Source organism: Stegodyphus dumicola, chromosome 9 (assembly GCF_044657685.1).
Source record: "Stegodyphus dumicola isolate Sdum_Otavi_A_Nest chromosome 9, ASM4465768v1".
In the NCBI taxonomy this organism is placed as follows: domain Eukaryota; kingdom Metazoa; phylum Arthropoda; class Arachnida; order Araneae; family Eresidae; genus Stegodyphus; species Stegodyphus dumicola.
The window spans coordinates 136436338-136461986 of record NC_140776.1 but is presented as its reverse complement, the minus strand read 5'-3'; the positions used below and the strand labels follow the sequence as shown (position 1 = coordinate 136461986).

Sequence of the window (25649 nt, the reverse complement as noted above, 5' to 3'; positions counted from 1 at the left end):
ACATTTATAACAATCATGCTTTTTCGCAGAGAATAATTAGAGCTCGGGTTTGGAGCATGCTTATTTTCTAGCTGTACGTTACGAAGGCCTGCAATTTAATGCTAACCCACGCTTCATTTCTAGATAGTTTTATTTAATACGACCGTACGAAAACCTCATATAACAAGTCGTTATATACGAAAACCTACACATAACAAATATCTACATCTTATTTTCAGTAAGATGTAAAGAGGATGAAAGTGTAAATTAGGGACAGTTTCGGAAATTACAAAATAGATTGGATTGTAATATGCAAAACATTATCGTGACTGTTCTTAACGGAAGAATGCTGCTTAAAAGGTGAATAAGAAAAATTATAAAAGATAAATAACAAAACGAAAAATATTTTGCCGTGAAGTTTAATACATCATCAAAATATGAGAGCTATAAATTCTCGCTTTAAAAAGCATGGCTTTTGAAACAGGAAAGAATTAGCAAACAGTTCATTGCTATTCAGTGCTATTTTTATAATCATTCATTTCATTTTCTTGCAGTCAAATTTATTGAAAAATATTGAGTAGCAAACAGTTTCTAATTCACAGACAAATTCACTACACCATTAATTAAATGGAAAAAAATAACATTCAGGATGATGTCAAATATGCTACTTTTTACTTGCGGCTTTCTTCCCGTTATGAAAAGTTTCTGATTTTGCAGCATCAAGATTTTAAATTTTCAGATTTCAGATGCTTAACTGAATTATGCATATTAACGGGAATGTGCCTGTATATCATCGCTTCTAAGCTGGGGCTTTCTATAATATTCTACGAGAGATAGCTAAGATTATGGCCAAGCGATGAATGGGTTAATGAATAATAATGAATAGCATTATAAATAATAACCATTAATAGGCTAAAAAGTAATGATAAGCAAGAAAATTTATAATACAGGATAACCTGACGCATGAAAACAATCTCAAATGTTTTGTAGAAGTAAAAACGTTCAGATGTGCTAAACTACACAGCAGTAATCTCTTACGAGGATTTATATTTACCTTTTATTTACTTAACGCATCATAAGTGCAAATTGTAACAAAATTATAAATTAAAGAATGTTAAACATTATTAACCACAAAAGAATATTAATGAATGGCTTAAAAAACCGATTTACAATTATTTTAATTTATCTATCAACTGAACCTCCTCAAGGAAAGTTGAAAATGACGTCTAAAATCGCAAGTTTTGTAGTTAAATATCTTCGCTAATTTTTGTAGTATGGAGTCACTAATTTAACATTTATATTTAATTTTTTTATAATGGATATAAAATTTTTCTAAATATTAGTACAGGGACCGAAGGATCCCATGCAGAGTTAAATTTTGTTATTTGTCCAAAACTGATTTTTTAAAAAACCGAAATCATCAGAATATAAATATTTGCCTCAATTAAAACAATTTTGTAGTTGAAAATATATATTTGTGACGGTTGTGAAAAAAAAAGCGCGGGTAAAGACAATAGTGGACAAGAGGTTGATTCATGTCACTCTTCAGTGAGATTAAAATTAGTTAAAACAACTATTTCAACTTGTATTCATTGAACTACAGTAAAATATCTCACATTTAGTATAATAAACAGGGATACACGTTTCCAGTTTCTAAAACCTGTTTTGAAGTACTACCCAGAACAGTAGTTAATCATAGATAATATCTTCTCAGAATGATGAAAACTCATTTCGGATGCCTTTATAAAGCTATCACAAGTTTGAAATTCGAGTTTTGAATAAGCTAGAAACATCTTATTAATACTTATCTTATAACCCTATTTTTATTGATATAAATAAACAAAAAATAACCGTATCTACGTAATATAAACAAAGATTTCTTTTGCGAAAATATTTATAAGTGTTGACATAACTCTACAAAAATTTCTACAGTACTTTATAGGTATCCTCTACAGATACTTCTCTATAAATTTCTACAGAAATATTCTGATACTTTTATAGAATATAATTCTATAGACGTATTGCTTTGTTAATACAGAAATTTTATAAAACTTTTATAGAATAATATCCTTTAGAACTCTGCGAAGGTTTCCAACTACAATCAAAACAAATGGAAAAGCACAAATAAAAATATTAATTTAAAAGTTTTGGATAGTTTTTTTAATGGAAACTTTTGCCTTTTTTTTCTCTAGCTTATTGTTCCTTAGCTTCAAAATTTGGTAATATGTTGTGCAGTTTTTTTTTGTTTATTATTTGCTTACATAATACAAATGTTAAAACTTGTAAAAGCGTAAAATCATTTACAATTAAATTAGCTTGGAAATTAAATTTATGCCATAATTACAAAATTCAAATTCCTAAAATTAATGTTTTTAATTATTTATATATAGCGCTGACAGATGAAATGGCTTCCTTAATTTTAATTATAATTAATTATTATTTAAAATGTATTTAATTTTAATTAAAATTTTTTTTTAAAATTAAAACGATCTTCTGAAAGTTTTTAATTCTTTTCACTATACCATGGATAATTTCCGAATTTAGGTTAAAAATTCAATTCGAAAATGAAAGTTTAATTCATTATTCTTAATCTTATTTTTTTGATTTTATAAATCTTTTAAATATCAGAGCTTTTACAGTACATTTTATGGAAAATTAAAGCAGGAAAATTTGCACATTATACACGTAATATATAACAAGAATCTATACGTGGAACTTCACAAACTGCACAAATATTTGCAGAATTTCTATGCAAATCTCTATAGAATATCTACATATAGTATCTCTATTGAAATTGCGCCCCATACGGAAAATGGTTAGTGACTCTGACTGCCTTACCAAAGGGTCCGGATTCGAATCCCGAAAAGAAGGCATAGATGTAATTTTGTCCATCCCTTCATAGGAGGCAACAGTGGCCTATCTATTAGGTGCCTCCATAATAAAGTGATTACCACTTCCGGCCGTAGTAGTAGTGGTCAAAGTGTATAAACAGCTAGTCGTTGGCAGGAGGAAATATTTAGAATCTCTATGAATAACTCTATATGATCTAAATCTAAAATTTTACAGAATTATATAGAAGGATTTTTTTCCCAATGGTAGACTGCGAACAATTACAAATGTAACGCAGTCCATTAATCTCTACAAGGCCAGATGTGGTGGTCTCTTTATTATGGAGGCACCTAATATGTGGGCCACCATCGCCTTTCCTATGAAGGGACGGACAGTTACAACCATGCCTTCTCCGGGATTCGAGCGCAGGCCCTTCGGTATCGCAGTCAGCTTTCCTGACCACTAGACCGACTGGGGCGCAATTATATAGAAGGTATTTTATATAAAATACGGCCATAATTCTAAAGGAATTTCAGCATTGGATGATTTATAGAATTCTTTAAAACATTTTTGTAAGGGTTAAACACATTTCGTTATTTTTGTATCTTATCGATCGAAATCACTTCACGCAAAAGTATATTATCTTCTAAAGAATTAAAAACAAAAGAAAAGTTTGGTTTAAACAATTCAGAGAACCTCCTTTTTAACTTTTTAATTTCTGAGTTATTTTCCTTCAAGCAACGTTTTACTATACTAACAAGTCACGATTACTTGGCTAAGTGTTCTACAGCAAGATTGAAACTTGACACGCGAGCTTTAGTTTCTGCCTTAAACTGTACACACTAAAAATGGGAAACAATTTCTGCACCATAAGCAGCAAAACATTTCAATTTTTTTTCGCCAAATCAATATGATAGTATTTTGACACCTGTTGCTGGTCGTCATTCGATCGACTGATTTTTTAATTCCAGCAAGCCTCCGATATCATTTTGGCGGGAAAGGGATCTTAGGATTGTGGCAACCCTGTCGCCAACACGAAATATCGATCCTTACAGAAGAGCACCGAGAAACAGTAGATCTTTCTCAAATATTCAACAACAAACACTCCAAAGAGTTCGACACTAGCATCTCTGAATTGTTTCGCTACAATTAAAAGAGTTGGAAAGTACCCGCTGTCCCGTCTTCAAGACATCTCTTAGAGTAGCATTTGGTAAGTGTTAGCTATTTTATTAAGAAAAATGCTTTATATTATATACATACCAACAATTTAAATGTTCCGTAATAAGGCACGTTGCCAAAAATACCTGGGCAAATAAAATTTTTAAGTATAGTAAGAAACTTACGGCCAGGACTTTAAATAAATTCCTGAGTTAGTATTCTGTTAAAAGGATAATTTTTCTTTTTCAGTTATTTTTATATTTAAATGTTGCTAATTATCATATGTAACTTTTTATTTATTACAGAATATTAAAGCTTGAGATTGGATATGTTCAATAAAATTTTAAGCTGCTGCTTTTTAAAGCTCGAACTTTTGAAATGAAATCTGAAAGAATGCACATTTGAATTAGCTGATATGTTGTCGATAAATATCGAAATATTTATCGAAATATTTATTATAATATTTAATGATATCACGATAAATATCGAAATATTATCGTGATATCATTAAATATTATAATTTGATTTTACCAAGGGAAAAAATTCTAATGTTTCAAAATAAACTATGAAATGGTTTTAGTAGGAAAACATGTTTTTATGGAATAAAAGAAATTGTTGTTTTCCCTTTTGTTTGTTAAAATGCGTTTCCTGGTGAATATTTGAAGAATTATGGACAAAAACTCCGTTTTCCTGAACAAAGTATGTTCACTTTTCCTAAAACTACTAAATACTAAATACTAAGATACTAAAGTATGTTCAAAGTATGTTCCAACTTTTGTTGGGCTGTTTGTTGTAATCAAGCTTATAAGATTTATTGCCATTCTGAATGTCGATATGAGAATGATAATAAATTATCACACTGACAATATAATTGAAGTGATAATATAATCTAATATTTCTGCAGTATCTTCAGTTTTCTTCTTAAACTACATTTATTTTTGGCTGACGTATGAATATCTTGCACAAAAACAAATATATACTTCAAGTTATAGACTATTAAAGAAAAATTCGGAGAGGGCAAGAGATCTTTTGCTTACAGATTGACCTTTCTTTTATTCGGGTTTTTATATAGTGGTCCATTGTAATTCATGTAGCTATTTATAGAAACCTGATTACTGATATTTTGAGCTTCATATATAAGCTTTGTTCTGAGCGTATTTTCTATTTGAGCTTGCGTATAATATCATAGAGCTTATTCTCTATTAACATGCTTTTGCTGTTACGTAAATCTATTTGGAAGAAACACTCAGGGTTTTTTATAATAATCCCATTCTAAAAAATAAAAATGGAATTTTGTCTTACTGTGTCTAAAAATAGGGTTTGGTTCTAAAATTTATTCTAAAATTTCCTCTAAAATTTTTTGCAGTATACTTATTTTAAATTGTATTAACTTATTTTAACACAGCAGCAATTTCCATAATATAATTTATTTAAATTTTTAAAGTAGACAGCCGATTCAAAATTATTTAAATATTTAAATAATTTAAATGTTTCAAAATGAAGCATACATTTTTTATATCATAAGCTCATAATTATACAAAATTTGAATTTCAAAGATGTATTTTTGTTTGCCCCTTTACATCACACTAGAGTTTATACTAGTTTTCCTTAAATGTATATAAAAGCAGAGGTTGCCAGTTTGGTCGATGAAATTTTAAAGAGACCATTTGATTGTCAAGGGGGGAACTGGCAGTCGATGCATGAATGCGAAATAATCAGGATCCCAATGATTACTAAAAATTATTAATAAAAATGTATTAATAAAATTCGGAATTAATAAAATTCGGAAAACTGTTTATTCTCATATTACTTTGTCAGACAAATAAGTCAAGTCTTATTGAAAACATATGCGCACGCTAAATTTTAGAAATAAAATCCATCCGAGAGAAATATCTCAAACTTAAGCTTGCCTAACGAACCAACATTATCGAATTTTCCTTCTTTTTACCTGGTGGAAGTAAGCTTTAATCAAGTCGATAACTTACTACAGGAAACGAGAAACAGTCTGAATATTTCTGAGTAAGGTCATTTTATAATTAGGTTCAGCACTTTTATGCCAAATATTCAAAAAATTGCACCCAGGCATCAAGCGCGTCCATCCCATTTATTCAAATCGAACTTTTGGGCAATTAGAGTCTGTAATCTTATGCCTGAAAACTTGTTTCTATTAAAAAACCAAAAATAATAATAGAAAAAAATTGAAAGGTTTCAGATTTTAAATTACGTCCAAAGGAGCGTTTTTTCTAACGGTTTGGGTGTTACCTTTATTTATTAAATATCATGTACTTCGAACTCAAATCATAAAATTCAGTTCAACAGAAATATCGCAACATAATTTTAAAATGAGAATATCTTTAGAATTTCCGATACAGATTCTCGAGCTGAAGATAGAAATTTTTTTTTTTTTTTTTTTTTTTTTTTTTTTTTTTCATACACTGTTGCCATTGCACGTTTTGAAGAAATCTTTAGTTTTTTTAATCAAAAATCCGTTACAAAATCTGAAATCGATAATAAAACAAATTTCAAATTCAAATTAGGGCTTCCACATCCCCATATTATGTGGAAGATTACGTTACATATTAATTAAAATTTAAATTTAGAAAAATTCAGACTTTGACTGGTTTTAATTTTACAGAAATATTTTTTTCATTTCGAAAGAACTTGACACATTGTATTTGATTGATATCTCTTCCTCAAGTAACAAAGTGTTATATTATCTCGAAATGCGTAGTGGGTTTCTCGAAAATTCTAAATCTAAGGCTGAATCAGAATAAGTTGAATTTTCTTAATTTAAAAATTTTATTTAGAGTTTAAACCGGAAACTTTCAAATTTTCAGACATGTCATATCTATAAAACACTTACGTAACAGAGCAAAACTACAGAGAATATTTACATATTTTTAGAACAGTTTCGGGCCGTTTAAGTATTGTTTAAAATGTAGAGCATTTTTTTTAATGTTTAACCTAATAACCGTTTCATCGCGACTATAAATCGTGGTCTCCATGATAGAAAGGCTTTTTGTAAAATTTCCAGGTTTACTGATTTCCATTTCTCTTCCATTACTTTCGAGAGTCGATTAATAATTTTGTTCACGAAACCAGTTGAACAATACTCCATAGGTGAAGCATCAGGGTACTTAGCAGGAATACGTTGAAAAGGATATGCGCAATACCTGTATCAGTCTTCATTTCTTCAAAGAATGCAGTGGCACTTTTCGAAGTATTACTTGTTGCTTTGTCTTGATAATGTCTGATTTTTTAAATATTGAGATAAAGAATGGAATTTCTTCTGAAACTATCGGAAGTAGAACCCTCTTTTGCTAGTACGTTGAGCAGATATTATTACTTTACACTCTTTTTATTTTTAATTACCTACTGTAACAAATCGGCTAGTTTTCTGGCTTGGGTTCAAAGTTAGGTCGAACTATTAGTATTTTGCGGTCCTAACCGCTCTGCTATTGTTGGCAAGGTAAATTACTTTCCATTGTTGAGGGAGCAATTTTTACTTTATGCAGTGGTACAACGGTATATATTCCATGTCCTTGAACATATACCAAACTGGACGAGTGGCAGTCTAACTTTTCCTAAAAAAATAAAAGGGAAAATATAATCTGTTCTTACACAAAACCCCTATTGTTTTTATTATAACACTATTTAATACTAAAATGCAAATGCAAAGGGGGAAACATATGCTGTACATGAATAAAGCGCTGCCCATGAAGTTGCACATTAATGTTTTTCTGGTATACAGAACAAAATAAATTTTTAATATGGTCTGATGTCTATGATCTTTATTTGTTAATCGATTTCATCTCTTTCGCATCGTTAGTTGATTTAATAATGTTTTTGCTTTCACAATCGTAGACACCATCGTACTAAGCAAATACGACACTACCAAGTCCCGGATAAGCATGCCTTCTTCATACTTTTCAAAAATCTCTTATCTCACTTTCATGTTGATTCTAACAGTCTTCTTCGTTGCTTGATGCTTTTCATTAACTTTCCTAAAACTCATTTTTAATGAATTAACAAAACATTTACACGAAAAAGCTTGAAAATTCAATGTAGCACAGGTTGTTTACTGAATAATAGCAACAGGAGTACTGACGCTCATGCGCTGTCGTAGCCAAAAGAGGTAAATAAGTGTAGTGCAGGCAGTCGAGACTCATCGAACTCGAGTCGTATATTAAACAGATGTTGTTTAGCAAAGAAAAAGTTTCGTCTGCAATCACGACATATATCAAATTAGACGTATTTCAAAACCAACGTACACCGAGGTATCGTCCGCTTATTAAATTTTTTATATTAAATTATTATATAACTCTTATTATATAATATTATACTGCATATGATTTATTATTTTATATTAAATTGCTATATGATTTCTTATAGCATAATTTTATTTATTCCGCTTATTAAATATTTATATTATATATTATATTATTATATCGTATTATATTTATATATATTATATTATTATATATATATAATATATGTTATATTATTATATCGTCCGCTTATAGCATAATTTTTTCTCACATGATCAATTTCTATTGTTTTTATGCTTTGCAATCTATGAGAGAAAGAGCAAAATATTACATTTTTCAGGAAGTCTTTAATTCCATAATTAGTAAGCAGAAGAATTCATTAAAGTAGTACAGCCTCACTACACAGTTATGCTTTGTTTGTTTCAATAAGAAATCAGTACCTAGTTAATGCTTGATACAATACCTCATGCGTCTTAAAAATTGAATACGAATATCGTTTCCAATTAAAAAGCGTTAGGAATTTATTAAATTCACTCGGAAGTATTTTTAACGAATATATTACACAAGTCTGGTTAAAAAGAATCTCAACTCGAAATGATTACGGTTATTTAAATATAGTCTGGTATAATTAATTAAACATACGAGTATTTTAATCAAAGCAAATCTGTTTCCTAATTGTCTAAAAGAATAAAATAAGTTTTACTCCCTTGTATAAATAAATTAATGTGGTTTATTCTTTAATTCAAGCAACAAATCGATGATGAAAAACTGCTGCGGAACACCTATTATGTGTTAAATTAAATACAATTAGATTTTCTGCATTCATAATAACTCTAATTAATGCAAATAAAATGGGAAATGGGACGCATTTGTAAATTTAGCAATTTTTTGAAGAACTGGAATATATTGTAAATTAGGAGTCAGGTAGTGATATAATTCCAAGCATGCCTAAGACCAATGTAACTGCCTAAGACATCTCACTACTTGGAAACGGATGTTCAAATCATATTCGGAGAATACAAAAGTATGCAAAGAGGTACATATTCTGGGCGTTTTGTTTTTACCTGCAGAAGGTAAATTAATATATAAAATGAATTCTAAACAACATAAATAGTTCTCTCATTTCCAAACAATTAACCCTAAATTTTGGGATAAGGTAAAAAAAAATAAGTATTAGAGAAAACAAGACTAAGCTTACCGTTTTCATAATTAGATAATTTTGAAGAATTATTTAAAGTTTCAACCCAATAATATACAATTCGGTATATAACCGAAAAATTTAGTATTCTTAATGGAAAACATAATGTAACGAAAATAAAATTATTTCTTGCTAAGTTATTAGCTAAGCAGTAAAAACATAAAAAATATTCTCTAACCGTACATACACACATATATGTATATATGTATTCGTTCATCCATCTATACACACTAGATGCAAAAATAATGAGTTTTAAACTGTATAAGGTATTTCTCCTACTTCCATAGCGCGCCTTTGTGGTGTAACGGTAGCATGCTGGACCGGTATTTCCAGAGGTCCCTGGTTCGATTCCCGGCGGAGGCGGTTGCATATTTTTCATCTCTCTGGCTTCCAAAAAATCCTAATATCTCTACAGTGGCGCCTGAACTAAAAGGGTTGTGGATGATGATTCTCCGCACTCAGGATTTGGCGACTAGGTCCCCTAAAACCCTAGTCGCCCTTTAAAAAGGGGAAGTATATAAGGTATTTCTTCCACTTCCCTAGCGTGCCTTCGTGGTGTAACGGTAGCACGCTGGGCCGGTATTCCAAAGGTCCGTGGTTCGATTCTCGGCGAAGGCGGTTGCATATTTTTCATCTTTTCTGCTTCCAATTAACCTAGTGACTCTACAACTGAAGAATGAAATAAGAAATGTGTTTTATTCATTTGAATATTTCCTAAGGAATATGAAATGTACGAAGCTACTAATACGATTTTTGTTTCTTCAACTCAGCATTAAACTTACTCTAGATAAAAAACAATGTTTATGTAGTACTGTGAAGGAAAGGCATTATATATTAGCATATCCATGAATGAAATATTTAAATTCCATAATGCCGCATTTCGTGACGCATCTTACTTTCATTCGATTCGTTTTCTTAAATTTGCTACTGCAGAAGTGCCTCGATTATTTGAATCCCAATTAACTGAGTACCCATATTATCAGAGGAGAACCTGTATGTCCATTACGCTGTTTTTCGCATAAATCATGAACGTTATGATATTAATGCTCTACCGAGCTTACGTAAAATCTACAAAAGTTCTTTTTATAGAGATAATCCAAATGCCATCTATTTATTTTTCACATATTGTATAGCAAGAAGACGCTACTGCCATTTATCGATATTTTGACGCTGAGTCGACTGCGGACTATTTCAGAAAAGATGCGAGGAATCGTTAAAAAGAAAAAGAAAAAAAAAAAAAAAAAAAAGAAAAGAAAAGAAACTCTAAAAGATATTTTACAGAAAGTTCAGCGCGATAAAATACATTACAAAATGTTTTACTTTTATTAACTTTTTTATTTCATTCTCAGGCAAACCACTCTCTTTCACAGGCAAACTTCGATTGAAAGACGCAGAAAAAAATATCGATTAATCGAAAATTTGAATTTACGAGACTGTTTTTGTAAATTACATAAGAAAAGCAGTTACAGTTTTACGCAAATTTACACATGATAACAAAGCACATAGCGAAGTCAGATTGTGCATCAACGATTAACTATGATCAGTAAAAAGTGTGTAAATATAATTAAAATTAAGAAATTAGGTATTCAAATTTCTGATGAGTCATTATGTTCGGTATAGTGGTTAACGCTGGTGCCTGTCGTATCTTCGGGCCTGGGCTCCAATCGCGTAGAAGGTTTGGATGTGTAAGCACAAGGTGTCTGTGAGGCATGGCGGTACTTAAAATAATGGCGACCCGAAAGTTTTCTGGAGAGTTTTAGTGTTAATGAAAGATGGACGGGAAACTCCCTGATCTACTCACCATCAAAACTGAGACTGAAATTCCCCGTTCTCTTTGGTGTAAAACTGATCGCTCTGGTGTCCCTCAAAAGGCCCGTTCCCACTCGAGTTTATCTGAGCTAACGGAGTCAGTTCCATGTGTCGACTAGCTCCGCTGTGCTTGCAGTTCAGATTTTTCAACTTGCCGCCCTATGGGAAAAAAACTGGTTTTGGAGATGGGTCGGCTACGTCAATTGTGTTCGTTAGCTCAGATAAACCCCAGTGGGAACGCAGCTTTAAGCGCCGTTCCCACTGGGGTTTATCTGAGCTAACGGAGTCAGTTCCATGTGTCGACTAGCTCCGCTGTGCCTGCAGTTCAGATTTTCAACTTGCTGCCCTATGGGGAAAAACTGGTTTTGGAGATGGGTCGACTACGTTAATTGTGTTCGTTAGCTCAGATAAACCCCAGTGGGAACAGCCCTTTTAAGGACCGTTCAGATTGGGGTTTTTCTGAGCTGACAGAGACAACTGAGCCGACTCATCTTCAAAACCAGTTTTTACCCATAGCGCAGCGAATTGAAAAATCTGAACTGCACGCATAGCGGAGCTAGTCGACATACGGAACTGACTCAGATAAACACCTCAGTCTGAACGGCCCTTTAACGATAAGATAGATGACCGATAGGTACTGGCCATTCCTTAAGGATGCATTAAATTTCAGATATCTGTTCAACATATATTATAGATGCAAAAAATATGTTTTATTAATTCATTCATTCCTGATACGAAACAGTATTTCCATGCAATAGTTCGAAATTTAAGTGTATAGTTTCTTTTTCCTAGGATCTTCATGCATTTTGCATTACCATTTTTAGTGAAATCATTTCTAACTTAAGTAAAAAGCTTTTTGGAATTTGCAATATATGTATCTGGGAAGATATATTTCTTTCATAGTTAAATTCCCAATGTTTGTAGGGTAATATATTATATGCATCTAGTATTTAAATATTATCTTTATTCTCTAAAGATCTAAAATTGAGTCCATTTTTCGTAAATGTGGATATTTCTATTTTAAAAGGAATTTTATTCTGCTCCAGCATTTACATTATTGAAATGTTACATTTATATTATCGAAATAACCACTAAAATGCATAAATAATGAAAAGCAAATTTCAATAAGTGAGTAGAGCTCCATTATTCGAATTAATGTCGATTGAAACTATATGGGAAAAAAAGAAGACTGCAGCCATTTGATATAAAATATTACGAATATGAAAAACTCTATTTCGATGCTTAGTATATTGTAGCCTTTCAGCTCGTCTTTCATAGCTCGGTGAATTTAATTTTATCTTAAAAGGGAAAAATTTACATTCACATTTTCAGTTTATGTTGTGTTACATAGATAATACATACTGAGGTTTAAAATAAAATTGCTTATGATAGTATTGCAGCATTAGTGACCATGAAGTTCTGAAACTACTAGTTATTGTATTATATTAATCATAAGACTGTCTCTTACTTTGTTGTTCTATAAAACCCTAACGATAAAAATATGTTATATGTGTCAAATTATAACGGCGTTCTTCCTGTCTTGCCCAGCATGTAAATATTTAAGCAAGTGCAAACATGTTCTGTTCTAAAAGTCGGTTATGATTAAGCTTCCTGCTTTCCGTTGTCATGGACTTCCACGTAAAACAGAAAAGTCAAGTTTTCCTGCATATTAGGCAATTTATCAAATGAAATCTACAAAATGACCAAACTGTTTATTGGATAATATCCAACCCAGGAATTGTGTGTTTCGAGAGGGAACTTAAGACATTAAGGATCCATTACTTGGACATTTTCAAGAAGCAAATGGCCATCAAATAACCAGTCTAACAAAATTGTGGTGAAATTAGTTTGTAACTTCTGTTGGGAAACTTCTGTTGGTTCAGTGTGTGAAGCGACACTTCGTCAGAACGTGAAATCTTATTCCTCCTAGATGGCAATGTACCAGCACTATCAGATTAGGCTATCTGAATATGGAAAAGCATACAAAAGCTCTCTGTCTGAGGGAAGGGATATCTTTGGAGAACTTTTTAAAGAAACTGTTCGTATTCACGCTATACATGGTGAACACAGCGAAAATCTGCATGCAGGTAGCCAACTAGTCTGCGATCGAATGCTTAATGATCTCAGTATTCAGCAGTTTTGACCATTCAGGCGCTTGTAGGGCCAACGCACCGACACACTCAACTCTTGACCGTGACACGTTCCTTAGCTATGTTCGAGGTTCCTAAGCATGTGGTTTCGAATTCAGTTTTGAATATTCTTTGGAACAATCAAATTCGTACATCAAGAAGAAAGATTATTTTGCATAATCATAGCCACCGATGTGCTCCAGTACCTTTAACTTTCCTTTTCTTTTAAACAGTTGAAATATTACATAAAAACATGAATGCAACTAATCAAAGAAAAGGCAATGTTTAAAAGATACTTCGCTTTCTTAAAGAAAACGCATTATATGTTTTGAAACATAAAATAAAAATGTATGATTTCAAACAACTCATAACGCCAAAAACTGAGTTTAACCTAAAAAAGCACAACTACATTTGAAAAATCAATTGCGATATTTTATACGGCATTTTTAAATGTGTACAGAAACCAGAGTGAAGTTTTTGTAGGGTTTATCAAACGATAAAAAATTTCACCGGAATACGTATTACGTTACATTTAAGAATATTACAAATGAAGTAAGGTTGCGGTTTCCATGGTTATGGGGCTTTTTTTGATTTTATCCAGAGGAAATAAAAGAACAGAAAAAAATCTGGGCAATATCCGGTATTTTTTAAGTTAAAGAAATTCGCTTTTTTAAGAAATTGTTTTATTAATATTAAATCCTTGAACCGCCTTGGACGGCATAATTATTAATGGAGGCTGTTTGCTAGTCAAAATGCAATGACGTAATTTTAACTTGCGAGTAAGGTTGAGTTACATGTATTCGACTTCTGCTTTTCTTCTGGATGTAACATCAGTCTAATCCTGTTGATACATCCTAGGCAACGATCCTTGGCAAGATAGGCTAAAAGTCGGAGCCACTATTAATGAATTGCTTTCGAAAACGCGTTCGAGCACTTGAAAGTAAAATAATGATAATGCATGCTTATAGAAAATAATAGCCAGATTTGTTAAAAATTCCAAACGTTCAAAGTTCTTACTGTGCACGAAGTTGTCAACAAAATTCAGAAGCAACACCACTAGACTTAGGGAACTGAAAACGAAACTTCGCTTTCTACAGATTTCATTGTATAACACAGATAAAAAGGAAGATTAAAATTGAAAATTCAATTATCTTATTGTATTATCATTCGTAGAGGACTTTCTAAAGAAAAGTGGCTCGTATTCACGTTACACATGAGAAAAACCACGAAAACGTCTATGCAACCAGGATTCACGTTCGCCAGGATTCAAATATCGGACAATAATATTGCAATTAAGAAGGGACTCTCAGGGGCTATTCAAATAATGAGGTTCGAATGGTGATAGAAAAAGGAGGTTAAAAACTAATTCACATATTTTTTGCTATTATATTTTAAATCATCCCCAGTCAGCTGAATAATTTCTTTTAAATGGGGGAAAGTTATACAGTTTCTATGCAAAGTATCGACAGCGAAAATCTCAAATGCGCATGGTAACAAAAAAAGTTGTATTGTTATTATTATTTAAACTAAACTGTTATTTATGATTTCAGTCTTTGTCATAACTTTTAACTCTCACCAGAATGCACGTCGTCAATTATATAGCCTTTAAGCTCAGGTTTTTGGATCGTAAAACAAAGCGTTCTTCTACCTGCGTTAGTTCCTGCCAGCTCTGATAAGTTGCAATTATTCGGCTTTGCGTTGCTGCTGCTGACATTTGAATTTGATACGCGGGTTAGAGCCAGCTTTGATTTAAATTTAATTTTATAGTCCATGACTACTAGCCTATGTTTTAAATTGAAATTCAATTTCCTTTAGTTGCATCAACACGAGTTGCGGTTGATATAATTAGCAGAAGAATGTGCACTAATGATCTTATTTCTGTTTAATAGAAAAAGGTTATTAAAATCTTTCCGGCCAGACGGTTTAGTGGTTACGGGAGCTTACTACGTTACCGAAGGGCCCGTGAACAAGTCTTTCCATGGCTTGTACAGGGTTCGGCAGCCTTCATAATAGGCTATTAAAAACACACCACAAGGCAGCAACTGTAATTTATTTATTACCTCTAATGTCAATTAATAGTTAAAGGTATGCCATTTACTAATGTTTAAGTCATTGTTCATTGCGTGGATTACTTTTTGAATATGATGCCAGTCAAATGATGCCCCCTCTGCACAACACATTCATCTAGGTGGCGTTGGAAGCTTGCCATAACTCGGCGTAACGTATTCCCTGGGACATTGCCGAAGGCACTTCTGATGCAATCCTTCAACTCAGGAATGATGGCACAACGTGTTTGGAAAACTTCTTGCTTCAGATGGCCCCAAAGGAAAAAGTCTGCACATGAAAGATTAGGTGAGCGAGGCGGCCAGGAAATGTCACCAAAACGAGAAATTACTCTACCTGGAAATGTCTGTTGCAGTGGTCCATCCATCTGGAACTTTCCCATGACGTCCCAAGTTGAAATGTTGCCGAAATAGACGCTGGGTAGCAACAACAGAGTAGTTATTCTTGAAATAACTTTCAACAGCAAAGGCACGATGCTGTGCACGCCACCGATCCATATCACTGTCACACTCGAAATGGCAGCTCATTAGTACACGAATGCGGTACGAGCTGGCGCGCATTCACGAAGTACGTCATTGTACTACGCAAGTCAAATTACGCTATGAGCGATGCCGCACCCTGTAGTTACTTAAAAGAACGATTATTCGCTTCACGTCCGATGGGGATGGTCGATGGTTTCTTCTTCCTTTCTTTCTCTCACGATGTTTTGTTCGACGAAGTTTTCACCTTGAGTTGTTTTATCCACGATGTTTTCGTCCGCGATGTTTTTGCATCAATATTTTCGGCGGACATCAATGGCAAAGCCTGGCAGTAAGTGAATTACAGGACCATGAATTAGATCGGAAGGAAATTATGACCAGTTTTTGTTGCAGGAAAAGGCATTAAGAACTTTGGTCATTAGGACATTGTAACCTACAAAAAAAAAAAAAAAAAAAAAAAAAAAAAAAAAAAAAAAAAAAAACCTATGGACTTGGATTTAACAATGAAGATGCGAAGGCGCTACTAGAGATGAACTGAGGTGAATGACAAAGAAGTGAAAAAAACTTCAGAAACAACAATAAAAGACGATTATAGAGTATATCTCTTTAGGGGAGAAGCAGTTAAGGAAGGGAAGACGATCGCAGTTTTCTGACATGCAAAGTTTCTGACATGTTATTCTGTATATGACCGTAAACATCGAATTGTACCTTTCGTTTACTGTACCCTTATTTTAACTTACCTAGTATTACTCACAAAATGTGATTTCGAATATACCATCTTAAGCTATCCTTCAGGGATTCTGTACAATTTATCAGTATATTATTAGTTTCAAGTGCTCTGACAGAAAAAAATCAAGTAGTGTGAGATCTACGTGTTCCAAAAACTATATTTCAAGGATGTGATGACCAGTTACACTGAAAGATGTGTATATATACTTAGGAAATGCTGTTCATTATAATAACTTGGTAACCGTAGCAAATAAATTTGAATAATTATCACTAAAGCATTATTGAGTACAGATAATTAACTGAAACAATTCGACAAGATGTACCATAGAAAATTTTAAGTATCACGAATTTTATCACCAAGCAAATAAGCGAAGATGTTTAAATGTTGTAATCAGAAACTCTGAAAGTAAATTCTTGGGCAAGACATGAAATGTTGACAGAGACGAACGAAGATTACCATGGGGATTTTAAAAAGTACACTTAATCGTATTTATTTCTTTACTTTACCACCGTCTTCAAATATGATTTCCAGAATTATTTTGTAAAGGAAAAAAATAACCGTTTCTCCTTGAAATTGATCAATATAATTTTGTTGTTAAAAAATACTCCGAAAGAGAAGAGTTGAAAAAATACTTATCTCTCTCTCTCTCTCCTTTTTCTCGGGGAAAACGAATTTGCAATTTGGAAACTTCAGATCACACGAATATCTCAAAAATTATAGTCTGAGTTAAAATTCTTTGCATAAAGAAGGAATATAAATGAATAAGATGTGACTGGAATTTATTACTATTAAGAGGAAATCATCATCCTTTTAACAAAATTTGAGGAGCTCTTATCAAAATTTCGATAATTTATAATATAAAAAGTAGCACCTATATAAGAATTATTACCAATGTAAAGAATTCTAATATAATTATAAAAACCATCATTGAATGTTAAAAATATTAAAACTTAAGCAAAATATTTTGTTCCTTTTTTAAAATGAAAAAATACTTATTACCATTAACTTCTTTACCGGTGAATATGACCAAAATTTAACTTAAAAAGAGCTTCAATTTTAAAAGCTTATGCTTTTTTTTTAATTCCTTTTTTTGTTCGTAAACTAGTGCAAACAGAAAAACATCAAAGTGCAAAATGTACCTTTTTGAATAAAATAAAAAAAAAATAAATAAATAAGTGTAGATAGTTGTTTTTTATGTTGTTGCTAAAATATCACAACAAATTTAGATTTATTTTAGATGTAGACGTAAATGTACATAAAGAAACAGAAATTTTGTAGTTGACAAGCTACAGAATGTTATTAGTCTATTTTGTTTATCGTAGCCGTAGTAAAAAATAACATTACAAAATTCTGTTTGAGTAAAAAATATTGCTACGAAATATGGAATATTTAAAAATCCAAGAAAATGCCTCTATAGACCATTAATTTAAACTGGCAACAGCCGATATTTATTTTAGACATGATCACATACATATAATTTGGTTTTAAAAAGCATTTTTTCACTTTTAATACGTTCCACAAATCTTATTATTAATGTATGGAAATTTTCTGTAAATTAAGTTTTCCTCACCTGTGGAGATCGAAAAATAATTTTGTCCGACATATAAGCCCTTAAAAGGAAACGATTGACAAATTATTGGTCTCCAAAGATTTCTAAATAAATCTCCAAGCCTGTTGTTTAAAAATTAAATGCGAAATTGAATTATGAATCAGCTTATTTCTTTCCTTCAGATCTTCTCAACTATATTTATATTATTTTTGGTTTCCTCTTCTATTTTCCAAGTTCAAATATTATCCCCCCGTTTCTAAATATAAATACCTATTAATAAAGTACCTATTAATCTCAATCCCCATTATTTTATCCCTACTCTTTTTCAAATAAAAGGATGTTGCCACCAAATATAATCTCCATGCATTATTCTTAAAGAAATATATAGCAATTAAAAATGTATTGTAAAACTTAAAATTCTATCGAGAATTTTAAATATATGTTTTTAAATATTTTGTGTTAAATTTTATGTGGATTAAACGCGAAGAAAACGATGCTTAATAATAACGTTAAAAAGACAAAAAGAATTTGTATAGATCATCTTGTTAAAAAACTGAACATTGATATCATGAATTGAGAGAATATTGAAAAAAAAAAAAAAAAAAAGAACAATAATACTAAACACTTTATTCCGAATTCTAAAAATATATCGCTTTTAAAAATTTTGTGATTATACTCTTGAATTTGATGTGACGTATGATGGAGGAAAACGATGTTTAATAATAATGATAAAAAACGCACATGAGCAGGAATAAGCACACTGAAGCGCAGTGGAAGCATAAAAAAAAATCTCTTGTTAAACTATCAATAATTTTAGAATTTTCTTTTTTTCCTTTTTATTGAAGAATTCTATGATAGGTAACACAACAGTCGTTCTACATAATCATCATACATATTATTTCTTTAGTAAAATTCCTCTCTTTTCTGTAACAAACCTGGAAAATCTTATCAATAATATCGAAACAGACCAAGACAGGAGCTTAACGATAATATCATAAGATGTAGGATAGATTGGACGGTTTAAACATAATAAATGCCAAGGAATTTTCATAGGAATTACTAGCATTCGATCAGCTAGTGAATCATAATTTTTATACTAATTCTACTACTATGCAAACTGTTCTAACTTTGTCGAGCAGCTTCCGTTAATTTACCAGTTTCTATGATTTTGGTCTTTACTACAACTTCTCCTGTCCGTATTCCTTAACAGAATGTAAACTATATTTGAGTGTATTTCAGCTAAGGGTTTTGAATCTTAGTTGAGAGAGTTTATTGCAATCACTTCTCGCTGTGAGTATTCCTCGCCAGCTCTTCTTAAAAGCGATATTCCGGCTTTAGCATTCTCGGTAGCTGATGAATTAAATTGCGCGCTAGTGAAATACATCTTGTGCCAGCTTATTCTATTGCATGTGTGGTCGCAGACTACGTTAATAGTGTTTGAATTGCCTGTTACTATGATGTCGGTATTTACTATAACTTCGTCTTTCTGTATTCCTCACCAGAATAAATTAACTAGTTACAGTTGTGGTTTCGTCTGTAGCACAATTTGTGCCTTTGTGTTCATTTTGAGACTAAAATAAAAAGGTTATTTTAGACTTCCTCAGTACTTTGTGAGTTACTATTGTCAGAGACATACAAAAACTATTAATTTCGATTCCTGCAAGTCTGAGGCTCCAGCCCATACGGGGATTAAAGGAAATGAAGCAGCGGATATGATTGCGAAAGGCGCAGGCAATGAATCCCACGTGAGTAGCATTGGTGTGCCCCTTCCGCACTCATATGTGAAAACTACTCTCAAATGTGAACTAATGAAGCAGTGGCAAAACTACTGGGAGACAAGCACCACAGGAAGAAGACTGTATGATTTCCAAACAAAAGTTAACCACAATTGAAATGGCAGCTCTTAGCACCTCATACAGTATCCGACAGGGCATGGTCCATATATGTCCTATCTTCACAGATTTTGTCTATGAGACAGTGACTTTTTTCCTTCGACACCGTGTCGTCAGCACCCCGTTCCGTACATACGAGGGCTGTAAATTAAGTAATGGCAACATAGGTATAAATCAATTTTTAATGAACTTACAAGTACAATTGCATTACATTCCTTCTATGTAATCATTAGCAAAGCTTATAACTTTTTGCCAAATGTCAGGAAGCCGTTGTAGGCCAGTATCAAGGTGTTGATTGTTGATGTGAGCGACTGAGCGCCTTACTGCGTGGAGTACAGATGAAACGTCATGAAATCGGTGACCTCGGAGGAGTTTATTGAACTCCGGAAACAGATCGAAGTCACAAGGACTCATGTCGGGTAAGTAGGAAAAGTGTTCCAGGATTTCCCACTGCCACCGTCGCAAAAGGAGAGTGACATTGTTTGCGACATGGCAACGAGCGTTGTTATGCAATACGATAGGGAGATTGTTGTGCAATAAACCCCACGTGAGTGTGGACGTCCACGCAAACGTGGACGTTTGCGCCGCATAGCCGGACGCAGATGGTGCTGTAGAAATCGGCAATAGTAATATGCGTTGACAGTAATTTCTGTAGACGTGGCGATGCCATTCATTTGATTGACGCTTTAATTCAGGCTCATAGGCTCGTGCCCATGTCTCATCAATGGCGACAATACGCTGCAGAAATGCGTCTCCTTCATTGCGGTATCTCTCCAAGTGAGTGCCAGCCATTGCATACCGGTGCCATTTCTGTACTTCGGTTAGTCGATGTGGAACCCAGCGGGAAGCAATTTTTCTCATGTTGAGAAATTTCTTCATTATGCGCCACACCTTTTAATGACTCAAATCAACCTCAGTCTGATTCCGACCCGAACGAAATGCTTGAATCTATCGTGTTGCTGTCCTATACAGTAAAGCATTTGTGCCACAGGCTTCCACTAATCCTAGATAGCATTCTGTTGCATTTTTGCCACGGGCAACTTCGATTTTAAGCCACGACGCTGATCACCTTTTGAAAACATGCTTTAGAGCGATGGAAACGAAACTCCTCACTTTAACGCCACACAACAACTACCCTTCTAAGCAGATCGACTGTTTCTTGCACTCTACATATCGACAACAGCGCCACATCACCGCTCCCATATACTATTTGCGCGTTCCCTGCCCTTCTGCAAGTTTCAAGGTTAAGTTGCCACTATTTAATTTACAGCCCCCGTATATTAATTTATTTAATGTCTTGTGTTTTTTGTTTGTTTTTGCTTTGTTTTTGCTGTTTTTAATTATATTTAATATTATGATTAATCCAGAACTCATTTAATGTATTTGATCTTTACATCTATACCTGATTATTATAGCACATCCTTAATATAACTGTATGCCTAATATCTACGATAATAGCGAAAAGTGTTCCGCTTAATCTCAGCAGTCCCCACCATGCACCTTCTTTCCATGTTCTGGTTCTTATTTAAATGTTCCTCATTTCGCGGCCAATCCCCGGAGAACACAGTACTAAGCTCTTTATTTATATTAATTCATGCATTTATTTTAAATTCCATCGACGGGATCCAACAAGCTGAAAAACACCTAAGTGGGCCAGCTGTTCCGTTGATGCTGAAAAGAAAGAAAAGTACTTTGTAAGTATTTAAGACCTATAGATAACGCACTATCTCGTAAAGCAGGTCCGCAGGACTTTAGTTTCCAGTTACAATAGTAACCGTACTACGTCAAGAAGAAAATCCTTCCACTTACTGAAAATAATATTTTCACATTTTTCCTTCTCCTACAGAAATTTGAAGAGAGTTTTACACACGTGCCTTAACTTTTAAAATTAATATTCTTCTATTTAAATATTTTAATGAGTAGAAACATTTATCAGATTCTTTAGTAAAAGCCGTATTTTTCCATAAAATTAAATATAATCTTGAATTTTTCTAGTTTTAAAACTTAGTTTATCGCAACAGACTTTACTATTTCGAATATCGTCAAATGTTTCTTTCCCTTATTTGTAGACACTTTAATTTGTAGTATGCATTTTAAATTACAGTGGCGTTCTTGTTTTTTCTTTTTTTCCTATCAACAAGGGACCTGACCAGATTTAATAATAGCATGTTGTCAGTTCTGGGATAACCAATAATTTCAGCAGCGAAATGTCTTCAGCGTAGAAATACAGAAAAAAATGCTGCCGTCTTCAGGGAAATTTTCGTAATTGCTTAAGAATACATGCTTTATAAGAATTTTGCGGTTAGATAATTGAATGGTATTGGATAGATAATGATGATTGTTGTTAAGCAATGATTAAGGCTTTAATTAACTTTTATTGATCTTATTTATCCATAGAAAATTACTGTGTTTCAAATATCATTTAAAACTTATTCTTGTCAATCCATTAGTGTAATTATTATTTAATACAAATCGGCACTCTCGTTTCACAGTAAAGCTGCGAAAAATAGTTTAGATTTATCAAATCAGCAGTTAATAATAAAACATTAGTTTAATATTTAATCTGCATTTAATTTAAGTAATGTTTAAATGGAGAAAAATTGACTTGGCATATATAAATTTATATATATTTTAATTTATAATTTTAATATTAGTAAAATACTTCATTTCATTAAAAAAATATAACTCCCACACTTTCATTTTGCCGTTCTGATTACTCTACACTTGATGTTTTAGTAAGTAATTAATAAATTTACTGCATTTAAAAATAAAGGAGTTAAATATTTGCTAAACCCTACTTAATTACAGCTCATTCCGAAGGAAAGTTTTGGATTGTAACCGTTTGGTCTACCCCAGTCATTCGAAATTCTATTTTAAAACTCACTCTAATTTAGAAAGGCATTATAATATTTTAGTAGTTATTTATAATTTAAATAATGTAGCCTCTTTAAAAAAATTTAAAAATCTGAAAGGGTTTAGATATCAACATTCGCTCGAAAGGCCATTTTAGAAACAAAAATGTTTTATCGGTAGAGGTTATCCATGGAGACGGTCTGGGTGGAACAGTAAAATATTTTATTAGATACTAGATAAATATACATTTAGACTAATAGGGGAATATTATGTATCTTCTCTATATTTGGAAAGTGAAAAAATATATAACATAATTCTGTAAAAGTGTTTAATGTTTTTAATTAGATATGTCATGAATTAATACGTCTTTATTTAATTAAATCAGATTCAAAAGTTTAAAAAATATTCTTAAGAACAGCATCTTTTTTAGCTTTTAAATAGCTAAAAAAAAAGGGGGAGAGAGTGAGAGAGAGAAAGGAGGACTTCTCTTTGGTCAAAGTTGATGCCCTAAAAATAAGTAACAAGTTGTTCTACTCATAGAAGTTACATACTTTTGAAATTCGCTTATATTCAAAGTATTATCCCTTTAAACGCCAATTTTATATTTTTGCTTTATTTCATTTACCGCACATTATTTCACAATTCTGGTATTTTTGAACCCCAAATTCCCGTAATTGTATTATAATAAGAACGGCTATTTGATTACGACGAAGCACACAAGGACTATAAATTACAAGGGAAGGATGTATTCGTGGGGGATTTTTCTAAGATAAACTGATTCGTATTCGCGTTAGGTACAAGAAAAACCACAGAAATCAAACATGCAGCCAGTTCCTTAATCTGGGTTCAAACCTGGAGTCGAACTACCAGTATTATGCGGCCTTAATGACTCGGCCTACTCGGGATAATGTATTAAATATTATTATATTAGGCTCACTTGGCTCATTGGTGAGATATGGTCTACTTATATAGGCCACTGCTGCGGGGGCTGGTATTAAATATTCCTTGTAGAAATACCCAATACAATAATGATTGCGAATGAGAATAAACCTGTAAAATATTTTTACCAGCATTAAATTTGAGAAATTTATTGTTACGTGATCAGAATATCACAATTTGGAATCAATTTCAGTTTGATAATTAATAAAATACAGTGTTCATTCCCAATAATAAAAAGGTTCTATTAACTGTTTGAAGTACCAGTGTGGAAGAAAGAAAGAAATGACCTTTCAGTCCCCCTTTGCTTATTTAAAAAAATTCTGAATTTTCTTCGAAAAATGTATAAAAACTTCTATACATAAATTTTGTACGCTGCAGTGTCATTAGGATATTTTGAAGCAAGAGAAATGAAAAATATGCAGTACCCTCGCTGGGACTCGAGCCCTGGACATCCAGAATAAGCTTCGAGTATGCTCGCACTTATACTACGAAGATATGCGGAAAGGAGGAAGAAAATATGTTACGTACCTCTCATTTTCGACTGGAGACAAGGAGACCCAGTTGCCAAATCATGGTGGTGACGAATTATATATGAGCCACCACCATTTTAGTTCCGGCTCCACCTTTAGAGTCATTAGGATATTTTGAAGCAGGAGACGTGAAAAATAATGCAATGCCGTTGCCGGGATTCAAACCCTGGACCTCTCGAACATGCGTCGGGTGAGCTTCCAATTACACCAAGAAGGTATGAAAAGGAAGGAAGAAAATGAAAAAAGGAAGGAAGAAAGTATCTTACCTTATGAAAGGAAGAAAGTACACCTTACAATATAGTGCATATATTTCAAATATAAGCTTCTATACGTATTGCAAAACAAACATCTGATTATGATGATCATATTAAGATCATTCAAAAATTCTTCACTTGTACATTAAGAAGAAATAAAAACTGCCTTTGTTGACAATTGAAGGTTGCCTTTTTAAAGCTGAACTTTCAACAACTGCCTTTGCTGAAAATCTGAATGGGTTAATATCAGTTTTATGCTGTGAGTATAATTTAAAAGAATGGACATTTTGAGACATTTCTATACAGTCTGCAGGCTGCAGTTTCCCACCGTGAAAAATTCTTTGTTATTATTATGACTTATCTCACTTGGCTTAGAGTAACATCAGTACAAGCCCACGAAATTCATCGTGGCAAGGAGTGCAAGATTACGTCTGTGGTTGGCAATAGTCTAGGGCTCGATACAAAAACCATTTTAAAATTAACTCATTAAATTTGGATTTTTACGAGCGGAAATTATAACGAATATCTTTGGGAAGCGCTTTAAGAAATTCTATTGATTGTTCGTAGCATCGTCCAAATGGAATACAAGACTAATGGCTAAAATTTTAGAAATGAGATGAAATGCATTGAGAAGAAACACATGCTTTCGGAATGCGATAAAATTTGTTTACATTTGTCGAAACAAGAAAATAATAAATTTTTTAAAATTTATATAAGTATGCTTTATTTCCTTCCCATTTCTAATCATATTCTGTTCCTTTAGAGAAATTTAAAATATGTCTTATTCAAGAAAGAGAAGCACGTACGGAAATGAAACTGCCTTCTTAATGAAACTGGTGACTGGTGTTGATTACGTTCAAGAAAATGAGAGCAAATGAATGGGAGGAAAAAGAGAAGAATGTAAAGGAAGTACTTATTTTTTTGATCCCCATCTCAGAAAACCCTTTCAGGTTTGCACCGCGTAACCATGGTATCATGTTGGAGTGAAG

General features: G+C 32.5%; 1 protein-coding gene across 1 annotated transcript in view; it reads left to right on the top strand.

Annotated features, from left to right (window-relative positions):
* Nucleotides 1-3900: 3900 nt before the first annotated feature.
* Nucleotides 3901-25649, top strand: part of LOC118190894 (synaptotagmin-12-like) — a 506095-nt gene continuing 484346 nt past the window's right edge. Inside the window, exon 1 of the mRNA XM_085824139.1 lies at nt 3901-4018. The gene's annotated coding sequence lies outside the window, so the exon portion shown is untranslated. The remainder of the gene's footprint in view (nt 4019-25649) is intronic.